We start from the raw sequence: 12,020 nt of genomic DNA, 5'->3' as shown, positions 1-12,020 counted from the left end.
CGCCTCTGTTTTTTCAAAAATTTCCAGCTGTTTTAGATCTTTTGCCTTCCCATATAAATTTTAGCATAAGCTTATTTATCTGTTAAAAAAAAATCCTTACTTGGCTTGATAAGAATTGCGTCGAACCCACAGGGAAACGTTGGGAAGTTGACATCTGTAAGTCGTCTTCCAATTTATGAAAACTGTATGTCTCTGCATTTATTTAGATTTTAGCTTTATTCCTCAGCTTCAGCATTATTTCCTAATTTCCAGCGTCAGATCCTTTACACGTTTTGTTAGATTCATGCCTAAGTATGTTCTTTTGTTTATTTTTCATAACGTTCATCTTACAGAAGAAGATGACCCAGATAAATACCTGACCCAAGTCTCATGGCTAAAAGATGTTGAAACCCAAACTCAATCTCTACTTTTTGGACACAAACCTTTGTCATTCTCACTCTGCCTCGATGTTGTCCATGATGGAAGCATTTGAAATAAGAAAAGCTGTCTCCACTTGGGGCATATTCCAGGCTCTGAGGCGATCCAGAGCACAATAGTTGGAGGAGGGCTACTTTTGGTTGGGCAGGGGGCTACAGGAATGTAGCGGGCTTTGAGAAGGGTTTCCCCAGGTCATCCTCAAACACAGCTTCAGACTGTGTTTCCCCACACACTTTTTATAACCTCTTCCATTTCATCATCAGTTATGAACCACAGGTTTTCTAGAAACATCCAGGTTATCCTGAGGTTTTCTGTCATTGACTAAAGAGGCTCTGGGCTTTACAAAGAATAAAGGCAGCCTAGGGGACACAGGGAATCAGCTTCCTGTCTCATTAAATATTCTTTTTGGATCCTGAGACACCCAAGTCAGAAACCATCAATGATCTCCTGACCCTAGTGACGCTCTAGGTGCCAATGCCATTTTGTGTCAACATTTGCATGTGGGGTCTCCACTCCCGTCTGCAGTTTGCCTGCTCGAAATTCATCTCCTTGAAGGATTGTGGGTGTCTCACGGTGAGATGAGGCACATCACAGGGTACTGTGTGGTAAGAGGAGGGAGGTGTGAATCTCCACCCCGTGTGGGCTCATCCGCCTTGCTGGGGCACAAAGATGGCTTATCAAGATGGCAGTCAGTCTACGTCCTAACCTATCAGAGAGATATGGAAAAGAGAGAGGAGTGTGTGTGTACATATACTCATATTATCATTATATTTCATTTTTGTCTGGTTGTGGTTTTTATTTTGCTTCCTGTTCTTAGCCCATCCTTACTCCAGCCCAAATCTGTCCATGTAGACACGAAGCCTTACCCTCTCAGTACTTAATTAGAGATGTCTAATGGGAAAACCACACATTCTACCAGTGTCTGCCACAATAAACCTTTCCAATAATTGATGTACTCCGGTGGGTCACATCTCATTACACTGGGTGACTTCATAAACCGATGTGACAGGTTATATGACCACACGATTCATCAACTTCAAAAACGGGTTTGGGTGGTAGGCAGATCAGCAATGCGCACCACCTGAAAGTGAAGAGGTAAGGTAAAGTCATTTGCATGATTTCAGCAATAGCTAAACGCTTTGATTTCTTCGCCACAAAGAGAGCATACCTGCAGCTCATGTTATCTCGGAGCCCGTGAAACAAAGCTGTGTGTGTTACATACGCACCAGAAGGGAAAACACGCCTCAGACAGAACATGTTCCATTTCCTGTAGACTTTGGGGTGAAGCCAAATCCTCTATCGTTGATAGAAGAATGAGAGGGCGAGAAACCTTCACATACGTACGTGCTGTGAACCCCAAGGTCCTCTGTTGTCAAGAGAAATTATACCCAGAGTACTGTTTATAGAGCAAGGCTATATGGAAAAAAGCAGTGATATCCATGCTAATGCTTATACCCTGAGATTTGATTACTGGAACTGTGAACCACCATCTTGGATTTTGGTCTTTTCTCTTTTTGCAGTGTGAACCAATATAGATAAATAATTACAATAATAAAAACAATTTTCTAGTTAGAATATGTTTCTAAGTTGAATCTCTCCCATACAGGAAGACACTCAGGATCCTATATGGTCTAAAGGTAAGATAAAACTATAAATTAAAATGATTTTCAGAACTCACTCTCAATGACGCTGTAAGTGACACATTTCAAACTTCCTGTGTTCCTCCGCCAGTGATAACCACTAACTGAGGGTCTGATGAGTGCATTTGGAAGGTGGAAATTTTGAAATAATAAGAATTTAAAGCCTGTGATATAGAAACCTTTTTTCCGGGGGTGGGGGGGGGGAACCCATTTTTATTCCTTCTATCTCTGGGTTAAAAACCCAATAATATAGAGAAGTACCAAAAATTCAGACACACTGTCGGGAGGAGGAAGAAGAAAATGCCCACATCCCCACAGAGGCTGCCAGTTTTTCAATCCATGGATATAGTTCTGGAAACTAAAGAATTCTCTCTTATCCTGTTCATCTAGAACACCCGTCCCTCAGAGGCGAGGTGAATTCGGGCTTGTGTGACTCCAGCTATGCACCCTGAGTATCACACACCTCACCAGGGACTACCAGAGTCTGGTTGATGCACCATGACCCATAGGCCTGACCCTGGTCGCTGCATAAGATGTCAGCTGTCCGTGTCATCTCTGATTTCCAATACCACGTTCAGAACACGCGCTTCTAATTTGATGTAAAGAGCCCAACTTCTCCAAGGCACTTGTGTCTCCACTGGCTTTCCCAATGTTCTCATGCACGTCGACCCAACCCCCTAGCACTCATCAGCCCTGGAGGTATTTCTGTTCCTGGCCTTCCTATCCACCTCAGTGGTTTTCTCTAGCCCAGGGAGGCATCAGAGGTCACCTGGACTGTCCTCGCTCTTCACATTTCCATCCAACCACAGGAAGCCGAGCCACACCCAGACCCCGCATTGTCCCTCATCACTTAGAATTCTGCCACCACTTCAGTCCTACTCATTGACCACAGCCTCCCATCTTGCCATCCTCAGAGCCTTTTTCCCATCACACCTGAGGCTGGACCTCATTGAGGCTTATGTTAACTTTCACAAAAAGTACATCATCAGGTCACTGTCCCCTGTGGTCCCTCATCCAGCAAACTACACTCTTTCTTGTTGAATCACTCAGCTGAGAAGAAGAGGAACTCTATTGCCATGCTACCATTTCACCATACCAATCCATTAGATGCCAACGCTTGATATCCTGTGCTCCTGTTTTCTCTGTGCCAATATCACGACGTCTAGAAGGGTCACACAACCGTCAGATTGGCAACTCTAAATTTCTTGATCTCTAATCTAAATTAGACACTTTATACTACCTGTTGACATTTGTGTATTTCCCTAGACAAGAGTTACTCTCAAAGGTTAATTCGAAACTTTTCTTCTTTCTTCACACTCCGCACCTGGCTATCTTCCCCATCAGTCTAAGAGAGTCATGTCGTCTCATACAGAGAATAAAAATGTTCAGAGGTCACACTGCAGATGGAAGTGTTAAATATCTCTGCCTATCCGAATGGCAAATGAAAATCGAATTGAATAAATAAAATAAAACAAAATAAAATAAAATAAAATAGAAAAGTGCTAACCATAGACACAGATCTCTAACAATATCAAGCAAAATGAAGAGTTGTCCAAATAGTCGGACCCAGAACGTTTTACTCTACTCTGCTTGGGGCAACAGGGTGGGCTTCAGGAACAACGCTGATGCCATATTGCACTTCTGATTGGCAGGTAAAACTGGGCAGAGAAGAAGCCAAGGCATTCATATGCCCTATTTGAAAAAGGCCGATCAGAAGAGTGATAAACAAAGAAGTGAACACGGTCATTGGCTCCACCAAAGCTGATAAAAGAGAGATAAATTCCAAGTGACCCCCTCAAACCCACTCCTCATAAGCTACAGGTATATCTCCAGTTCACCAAGTAGTCTGTGACATGGGGCAGTAAATGGGGATCCCAGACCAGGGAAAGCAGCAAGTTCATGAGAAATTGTTCTGAGTCCACACAACTGAATTAAAATTTCCATTGGCCCAGGTCAGGCCTGACTCTCTTTCCCTTGGAGAAAATACTCTTAGAAGATATCTGGACTTTCTCTCATGCAATGTTATTGCAAGAATATGAGAATTGAGTAAGCGTAGCTAAAGAGAATGAGGAGAGCAAAAGAAAACCACTTCTGGGTAGAAAGTCATGGTAGAAATAATAAAAGAAGAGCCACAATGATCATCAAGCCAATGTAGGGGCAGAGCCACATTGGGCAAACCCACAGAGATTTGGAAAACCAAAATAAAAAAAGGAAAACTTGAAAACCATGGGTAGAGGAAAAATTACATGCAAGTGGAGGTGAGACACTCTGCAGGTATGAGAAATGAGGCTGTGGGTGTTTCTGCACCACGATGTACCCTCTATACGAACAATCCTTAGAAGCTCTACAAGGCATAAGGTAACCGCCAGTTCACGGGAGTGACAGGAGGAGGAGATGGAGAGGTATGTGGTCGTCACAAATTATATAATGACTTCCAGCTCAACTTGACCCGATGACAGAGAGAAAACAAGATGGTTTCTATTTGTTCGTTTATTTATGAAACTCGCATAGTAGTCTACCAAAACGTGTCAGAGACACACATATAGTAACCAACCAACAAGCCTCGCTTTAAACACCAGTGTAAACACCCTAAGTTAAATATAACAAAGAAAATTAAGCAATACTTTAAATCAGATTAAGCATAATCGATAAAGTTTATGGATATACGGAAAATTCGATAATAGGATATTTCTTTTTTTTCTTTTTTTTTGATATTTATTTTTGAAAGACAGAGCCTAAGCGGAGGGAGGGACAGAGAGAGAGGGAGACAAAGAATCCGAAGCAGGATCCAGGCTCGGAGCTGTCAGCACAGAGCCTGACGTGGGGCTCGAGCCCACGGATCGCGAGATCACGACCTGAGCCGAAGTCGGACACTTAACATACTGAGCCACCCAGGCGCCCAATAATAGGATATTTCTTAACTCATCAACCATATTTTAGGACATATAAATAAATGATTGTAATTGATGCTAATGTCATGTTTACTGGACGTGAACATTAATTTCTGATTAAATGAAAAGACTCCTCAGTGAACATAAATATTTGCTAAAACATAGAAATCTATAGGTCGATATGTAGACTGGGTTTGAAAGCTGGAGAGATGCCTTCCCTACTGTGTGACACTCTCTAGTTACCCTTTGACTTGACCTGGAAAGAGCCAGAGCTTGGGGGCTCAGTGCACAGCAATAGTGGGTTAAACCATGGTGTGGACAAGAGTGGGGAGCAGGAAGACAGAGCAAGGCCCATGTCGACAGACCTGAGTTCACATCAGTGCATCTTCAGAAAGCAGAAACACCAGAGAGAAGAGACAGGAAGATGTAGAATGAGAGCCAGAGGGATTCCTGACTCACACACAGCAGGCATGGAAACCTTGACAGAGGCTCTGACATCTTCTGGCCCAACTATAGTTGACTTGTGCCCATGTGCTTCCATCACACACATCATGGAGCAGAGTTAGAAGATCCCACATTCCTCAGGGGTGGGCTGAGGAGGCAGTGACCTCAACAGAAATGCCGACAGCACTACAGATACCAGCAGATGCGTATACGGACATGGCCGTGAGCCAGGCACTGCCGCCAGGACTTAGCATCTAATAATTTATTCATAGCAACAACACTCTGAGATTGTTATTTTCAGGCCCATTTTACAGACTCGTACCTTCTACTTGCTCATGCATTGTGACAACTTGAGCTTGTCATAACTCCTTTTGGCCCAACGCTGTCTCGAGATGCATTCGATGCAGATTTTCATCCTACGCCTTCTCTGGATATTTTCTTGGTCAGTTTCTCAAAATAGTTGGCAACTGGTGTATCTTGTTTTCTTTTCCAGGCCCCATTCTGGACATGGGCCAGCCTGCAGAAGCTTGTCCTCAGGTCAATGTCTATTCCAATCATCCGAGGGCTGGAGGTGTGGTCTGAGCATTAAACATGGCGGTCCAGGACGTCTCCATCATGAGCCATGGTCAGACGTCACAGTTCCTGGCCTGGCCATGCTTGCTTTGTTTAAAGATGGTGAAGGTAAGACCCCACAGGACAACACAAGTAATGTCTCCCTCACAACCCTCAGGTCAGCATCTCAACAGCTGCAAACTAGTTGACTCAACGAGATGTCCAGAACAGATGGTTGCCTCCCAGTCTCATATTTTGTCACCACTGAGCCACAGCCTGCGTCACACCCTCTTTCAGCAATCCCAGCTTCTTCTTTACGAGATCAAACTGAACATTTGTTTTTTATTAAATCTGAGAGAGCAAACCCAGGCTTCTATCTGAACTGTGCTAAAATCTGGGGAGTGCCATAGTAGTCAAGATTTCAGACCCAGCACATCTTTGCTCCCTAAGAGAGAGTTTCCATTGCCCACTCATCAAATACAATTAGGAAATACAGTTTGATTTTTAGTCAGTAGTTTGGAGAGAGTTTCAGGAATTGGAAGGTGTCAGCCATTTTAAATACATTTCAATCGATGAATGATTTACCGAGTTTAGAAGGATGTTCTCTCCTGGACCATTTTAGTGACTTCTAGGAGGCAGGTAATTTAAATTCATGAATCTATTCAAAACAGTATTAGATAAGTTTATCTGTTTTCCAGATAGCTGTCAACTGGTCAATTCATATTCAGTAGTTGACCTAAATGAGAGGATAAGTAGCAAATAAAATCCCCTTATCCAGTCCCAAGTAATGCTTTTAGATAGTAATATCCTCGTCAGGAACACTGTGAATACAATACGAACTTCTAAACAGGCAGCCTCTGAGATAATATATTCTCATTTTGAGTATGTTAGGAAACTGTGGATATCTTATGTATAAACAAACAAGAAGAATTTAAAGGAGCTGTTTTAACCACTTATTCTCATATACTTAACAAAGAACACAGACAGCCCATCTCATAGTGGCAACATGAAAACAAATATCTGATCTCTTCTGACATTTACTCATTAGTACTATAAATGCAGTCGTAATTGAATTAAATCAATTGTTTGGAATTAATGCCAATCCCTTAAAATGTCCATTCTTGTAATGGAGTGAACCTGCTTCAAAATTTCAGCCACAACCTATGATAGATGTCACATTCCGTCTCCCTAAAAATTCAAGCAACTTCTGCTTAAACAGAGTTGTCAAATGTTAAATTATTTCCCAAAAAAGCGGACCCTGGAGTAATCAACACATCCCAAACCTTTAATTTGTATATGGGTTAATGGAGGCAAAGTTTCTTTATTTCTTCTCTTGGAAGATGCTGTGGACACACCTAATACATGCAGATGGATTTCTAATTGATTTGCAATTGTTCTTGATTGAAGACATAGTAAAAACAAAAACAAAAACAAACAAACAAACAAACAAAAAAAAAAAAAAAACCACAAAACAGAAATCCATTCCAAAGTTAAGCTTGGAGTGCCCTCTGCTGGTCAGATGAATTAAAACTACATATAACACCATATGCCTTATTTTTCACACACAGGTTGAAATCGTTTTTGTCTGTTTCAAATTACTTGGACCACACCAATAATTAACACCTCTCACGACTGCAATCATATAATCAAAAGTACATGTTTGTATAGGTTCCTCTTAAAAGTGCTTAGTGAAAGAATAGCACGTGTAATTTGAAAAGTGTTCTCAGATCGATGATAGGTAAGTAGGCAGATAAAAAGGTGATAGATGACAGATAGAGATAGATAGATAGATAGAAAGATGATGGATAGATGATAGATAAATAGTAGATAGATAGATAGATGATAGGTGCTACACAGAGAGATATAGATTATAAATATAGATAGATGATCAATAGGTTGGTAAATAGATGATACATAGACGGACAGACAGGCAGACAGAAGAATTGGAAGGATGCTTCTATAAGCCAAGGAACCCCAAACATTGCCAACAAACCTCCCAGAGGCCAGGAGAGAGTCATAAAATAGATTCTTCCTAACAGCCCCTGAAGGAACCAACTCTGCTTACGCCTTGACCTCCAACTTCTAGCCTCCAGAATGACAAGAGGGAATACACTTGTGTTGTTCTAAGCCACCTAGTGTGTGGTACTTGGATACGACAGAGGTCCTAACAGAATGTCGAGGTAAAAGTGCAGAATTCCTAGGAAATCACGGTTGAGAAATTGGGAAGCACAATGTAGCAACCGCCACCTGCTGATGCCTGGAGGGGCCTGGAGCCCCTCCAGCCACCCGCTGGGATACTCCCAGATGCCTCTGCCTCAGCATGGCCACCAGCGCAGGAAAGACGGATGTTCGGGACCAGGGCAGACAAGGGAGGGGAAGAGTTGGCATTCAGATTCAGGTCTTTCAGCTTCCTGGTTTGATTTCAAACTCTCCCTCTTCCCCTGGACTGTGCTGCCTGACGGCTCCGGCCTATGTGCACCCGCACGCACAGACACGCATTTGCACGATCAACACACACGCGTGCACGCACAGAGACACGGGTAACAAATGAGAACACTCTTTTGTTTTGAAAGCACCTGCCTTCTTTTAGTTAGAAAGATGTGGGGGTAACCACCTATTTTCTTGGGGGAGTGGGTGGCAGTCCTGACATTGGCCGGGCTCCGGCTCTTTGCAGAGATGACACACTGCTTCCAGGGCCTCGTTCCTCGAAGCGGGAGGATCTTAGGCTCTCAGGAACCACGTGGACAAGTTAGCCCGACAGCCTCCAGCTTTACCGGGAGCGGGACACCGACGCTTTCATGGACAGTTGTCTTGCGGGCGGCAGGGTACCCACCTTGGCTCCCTGCGCTTCCTTTTGTCCTGTGGCACGGCCCCCAGTGGAGAGGCGATCCCTCGTGCCTCTTACCACCGTCGCAGTAGATCAGATCCCTAATCCACTCCGGGCATGTGGACAAAGCTCTGCCACCCGCCAGGGCTCCGGATGCTGAGCCCCCAGCCTGAGGACCGGAAGGACGACTGGAAGCACGTGGCACCCCCATGTGGATCTCGGCTCAGGCCCCCCCAGGCAGTTCTGCCTGCCCCCTGCAGTTTCCCAGCATGGCCACCCTCCCCCACTCAGCCACACTTTTGTCCTTTAACCTCGTGGGTCCTTGTTGAGGCAACATCCATGGACTGGCAAGGCTTCCGCTCGGGTCACTTCCAGGGTGCACACCAGTTTCTCCAAAGAAGAATCTCCTGATCCTGCCATGCGTAGTGCTGATAACGGGACGACCCACGACTCAGCCAACCGGTCACTGGGGAGCCCCGCCCCAGGGGGCAACGAGGATCAAACCCTCCTACAGGGAAACTACACTATAGGAAACTATAGGAAAGATGCACCTAATTTCTCTTCTTTCTGTCCGGGTGAGAAAATACTGTTGAACTGGCGATCACATAAGGAACAAGAACACCAGGGCATTTCTAAATGTATCATAGCAGGTGGATTTTTTTTGCATATTCGCAATCTCCCAGACACATGGTAACTGCCTTCTTCACAGGACCTCACTTTTTAAAAATTTATTTATTTGGGGGGCGCCTGGGTGGCTCAGTCGGTTAAGCATCCGACTTCGGCTCAGGTCATGATCTTGCAGTTCGTGGGTTCAAGCCCCGCATCAGGCTCTGACAGCTCGGAGGCCGGAGCCTGCTTCTGATTCTGTGTCTCCCTCTCTCTCGGCCCCTCCCCTGCTCATGCTCTGTCTCTCTCTGTCTCAAAAATAAATAAAACATTTTTAAAAATTAAAAATTTGTTTATTTTTGAGAGACAGTGGGAGAGGGGAGGGGCAGAGAGAGAGAGAGAGAGAGAGACACAGAATCTGAAGCAGGCTCCAGGCCCTGAGCTATCAGCACAGAGCCCGGCAAGGGGCTGGAACCCACGAACCAGGAGATCATGACCTGAGGTGAAGTCGGAGGCTTAACCGACTGAGCCACCCAGGCGCCTTGACTCAGGACCTCATTTAAAGCTGAAAATAATCCTATGAATCTAGACATTTGTCCAAGTAAAAGAATATGCTCTTTCATTATTTATTATTATATTATATAGTATTTATTATAAATATTATATTTATAATTATATATTATTATTTTATATTATTTTATTATATATTATATAATAAATATATTATATTTATTATTATAAATAATAATAATTTATATTTAAATGTTATTAAATTTAATATATAATACTAGTTACATTATATATATTTACTATGTTTAAACTATGGTATTTAATGCTATATTTACTATATTTTTTTACCATTTTTAGTATATTTATTTTACCATATTTATATTTGTATTTGTATTGTATTTATATTTGTATTTGTATTCATGTGTATTTCTATAAATACACATGAAGATACGCTACAATAAAAATGGAAAAAGGAATTTCAGGAGAGTGTCTGACAGCTCTCGAAGCCTCAGTCTGTGAGCTGTTTAGATCACGCTTTAAGCGACACACGGAAGGGTCCTTCGCGTCACTTCCCCTTCATCAGCCACCAGGGGGCACTGCTGAGCCGAGAAGGACCGGAGGGTCCAAACACCGCACCTCCAGCAGCCTCCGGAGGAAAGGTGAATGGGAGACAAGGGATTTTGTCAGGACCTTATTTAGATCTTTGCAGGCAACAGGAGGTGTTTTATTGAAGCCACTTCAATGATTTTTTTTAAACAAGATTTCTGGACAATTTTCACTTGTAACGATTTTATTCTTGCAGTTTTTTTTGTTTTTGTTTTTCCCAACATCATCTCTGAGAGAGTTACTCCTTTCCATTCTGTGGTTAATTACATTGTACTGGGAAAAAAAGTCTTATCATCCTCTTTGGACTGGGTCTCACCCCTACGGATGCAGCCGGCTCCCCCCGTGCAGATTCCTCGGTTCTGGAGCAAACAGCGCCGGGTAGGGCTGCGTGCGAACTCGGCCCCGGGAGACCCGCTGCCTGTGGTTCTGGAAGGTGCTTGCAGGAAATCAGGTCCGGATGAGACACAGAAGGGACGAGCCTGCGCAGAGCAGGACAGCACAGCCCGCACGGCTTCCCAGTGACCGGATCCGACTCGCCCCCGCCAGGAGCGGCGGAGTGGACGTGGGTTCTGGCAGAGGGCAGCCTTCCCCAGACCCTGGGCTTTCCCTGCGCTCTCTCCCTCCCTCCTGACTGTCGGGACTTCACAAGCTACCACCCGAATTCCTCTCAAATTATCTGAAACTCGCATCACAAATAGCCTAGATTGCACGAAGCCCAAACTCCAGGGATCAGGTGCTCACTGCCCTTGGCTTTGCATTCAAAGCTCTAAGACTCTGCACCATCCAGGCCTCTCTGCCTCACAGGGGGCCCTGCACTCGGCCTTTAGGGTGGTTTTGTTCCCTGGTTGATCCTTCAAGGTGCTGCTAGGACCTGCCTGAGGACAGAAGAGGGGGCGCCCCCTCTTGTGTGTTGATTTTCCATTGAGGACAGATAGATGGACAGCTTGTGCCTTCTCGATCGTAAATGGACATATGCTGGGCACAGCTGAACTGGGGCTCGCTTTACTCCACTGTCCTACCTGGGAGCAAGCCTGTGTGGGAGGGACTTCAAAGCCTCCATCGAGACCCACCGATGGGCACGCCAATACCGACGAGACGCTGTCTGGCAAAGGAGACAGGGCTAACCGGCTTGCCCCTGTTGAACGCTGACCTTTCCGCCTTCAGCGTTAGCAGGCACTAAATGCCCTGGCCACAGGGCCTTTGCACGTGTCTTTTCCTTTTCTGAAAATCTCAGTCATTCTTTCGGGTCCAAATTGACCCCTACTAACCTTTAAGATCTGAGCTAGGTTTAACTTTTTCCCAGAGAAGCCTCCCCGGAAATCTCTGACTTACTAGAGCATTCTCGGTGTTTTCTACCACCGTGCCATGTTGCTGTCCTTTACAGCAGTTACGCAGCCGTGACTTGACATTTTAAGTGTGTGGCTATATTTAATTTCCAGCTCCCTAGCCAAAATGTAAGCTCTGTTAGGGATGAAACCTGCCTGTTTTGCTCACCATCACTCTCTAGAAGCCTAAGAAGCGATCAAT

The sequence above is a fragment of the Panthera tigris genome, chromosome A1, assembly GCF_018350195.1.
Source record: "Panthera tigris isolate Pti1 chromosome A1, P.tigris_Pti1_mat1.1, whole genome shotgun sequence".
NCBI lineage: Eukaryota > Metazoa > Chordata > Mammalia > Carnivora > Felidae > Panthera > Panthera tigris.
The sequence above is the reverse complement of the archived record's forward strand: the minus strand, read 5'-3'. Positions refer to the sequence as shown.